We start from the raw sequence: 2,658 nt of genomic DNA, 5'->3' as shown, positions 1-2,658 counted from the left end.
TACTCTGGGCTCCTTCCCTCAACACCTGTAAAAAGAACAAAAACACATGTATTAGTGGTGTTTGGTATGTTGAAGTAAGGTAAGGTCTGAAAACCCATTTCCTGGGCATCTTCCCATGAAGGAACATGGTTTCTCACCAACTCAATGAGTGGTGCTACAAGTATAGAAAAATATGGGACAAACCTTTTGTAAAAGTTTGTTAAGTCATGAATGCCCCAAATTTTTCTTATACTTGGTGGAGTGGGCCACTCAGGAGTGACCTTTATTCTCTTAGGGTTCATGGGAACCCCTTGACCACTATTTAAAAAATTAAGGAAATTAATGCAATAAAGCGTACATTTTTCTATATTTTTGTGTTGATTATTCCTACAAAAAAATACGACAAACCTAAAGTGTCCATATGAGCACCTAAGTTTGTATTAAAACCAAAAATAAGAACAAACCTACCTAATGAGTCCCTATGTACATGAATCATGAAGATGTTGTGTGCATGACCGATTTTACAAAAGAAGGTGGCAACACTCAACACATTCATCATATCACTTATTTTAGGGATTTGGTGCCTAATAATACCTATTTTGGGCACCAACAAAGCAGAAGGATTTAAGCTCTTATGAACCAAACCCTCATCCAACAACTCTTTTACTTGGGGAATAACCTCAAGCCCAAGAGGTGTGACAGTGCTAACAAGTGTCTTTTTACAAAGGAGAAGATGTGGAGGTTGTCTAAGAGGGGAAGTTTCTTTAATATTTGTCTTTATTTCAAAATGACTTTCCTTCTTAGCTAACCTCTTGGAGGAGACACTTACCTCCTTACACTCCTCCTTAACCATTAAAGGTTGTCCTTCTTCTTGGGGATAGATTTCTTCCCTAGATTCTTCCCCTATTGCTTCTTCATTTTCATTAGTGGAAGGTGAAGTAGTAGCCTCATCTTGGCTACTATAAATGTCTTGGCCCCTCATAATCATGGTTTTCGTGGTGGGGCATTGAGAAGTAATGTGTCCTCTTCCAAGACATTTAAAGCACTTTATAGAGCTAGTCTTCTCTTGCATACTAGCCTTAGGGGCTTGCTTTTCTATTATCTTCCCCTTATTATCTTTGGGCTTAGAAGGTATCACCCCTAAGATTCCTTGACCTTGGTCTTTCTTTGGATAAGAGTGAGAGCCATAAGATTTTGAAGTAGACTTCTCTTTAAGTTGTTGCTCTACCCTTATTTCACAATCTAAGTTAGCCTCTATATTGTCCTTCTCATAGAAGTATGGGAGGTTAATGTTAGCCTCTTGAGGCTTTCTTTCCTTTTCTCTCCTATGGGAGTGAGGTCTATGATGTGACCTATGCCTTCCTTCATAATAGTCGCGAAGTTCTTCACTTAGGCTCTTGCAAGAGTTATGACTACTATAGGAGGCATGTTTTTCTCTTTTCATTTCTTTCATTATTTTTCTTCTTTCTTCCTCTCTTATTTTCTTTCTTTCATCTTGACGTATTTCTTCCACTCTTTTTTTTCCTTTTTCTTTTCTCTCTTGTTTTTCTTTCCATAACTTGAGGGAACTCAACTCATCTAAGATTCTAGATAAAGGGTCTTTATGACTAGTACCCTTGCCATTAATACTAGATGAATGATGACTCATGTTGGTTCCTAAGTTGTGGTTCTTTCTTGTTGGAGGTTTGGAAACAAAAGGTAAAAGAAACTATGGTTGAAACTAGCCAAAATAAACACTAAAAGTGGTGTGAAAAATAAGGTAAAAACTAATTGGTAACATGAAAGCTATCTAGGCGGTTTGACAATGGAAGGTAAAAGAAATAAGCTACGAAAGTAAGCAAGAAATGTAAACTAGGCGAATCCTAAGAGTGTTTGGATGACCACATTCAAGGTTCCCAACAAAACACTCACTAACCTAAGGAAAATTTGCCTAAAATTATTACACACAAATGGAAGTTTGGTAACCTATTGGAGGCTCCCAACACACTTCCAATGAAAGGCCTTTTTGTTACAAAAACTTGAAAGCAATGAAGGTAAGTAAATTGCAAATTACAAAATTACAAAACGGTCCTCAATTTTGGTGGTTGTTCTCTCTTTGGTGATTCACTCAATTTGGAGTGCTTCTTAGTCCAATAGCTCTTAAGGTGGTTGGCCCCTTGCTTCTGGACTCAAATTCTTCAAGGGATGGCACCAATCCTCCTTCCAATTCCCTATATGGCAACCCACAAACAAGGAAACAAAGAGACAAGCAATAACCAAAGACCAAAAAAAAAATGAAATGAAAGCTAAACCAATGGAGTTTTAACAAGACAATTTTTCAAGGATTATTCAGCAATTAAAGCAATGAAAAGGACATAGAAGCAAGCTAGGACTCAAAGAGAAACTTAGAATGGCTCTAGAGTAGAGTAAAAAAAACTGAAAAAAAAGACTCAACAAAACTCTAGCTTTGGCACTTGTCTTCACACTAATTTTGAATTGAAATTTCCAATTATAGAATAAATTTTGAGCCAAAACAACAAGCACCCTTCCCTTTCACCTTTTTTTTCTTGATACTGATTTTCCTGCCAACTTGTGCGATTTTTCGTATTTTTTCCTTTTATCCAAATCACTTGTTTCTTTTTTTATAACTTTTTTCCAGATGTCTAGAAAATTCAGTAAAAATTTAAGCTCAAAATTCGT

The sequence above is a fragment of the Glycine max genome, chromosome 19 (genome assembly GCF_000004515.6).
Source record: "Glycine max cultivar Williams 82 chromosome 19, Glycine_max_v4.0, whole genome shotgun sequence".
NCBI classification, from domain to species: Eukaryota; Viridiplantae; Streptophyta; class Magnoliopsida; order Fabales; family Fabaceae; genus Glycine; species Glycine max.
This window is presented reverse-complemented; position numbering follows the sequence as displayed.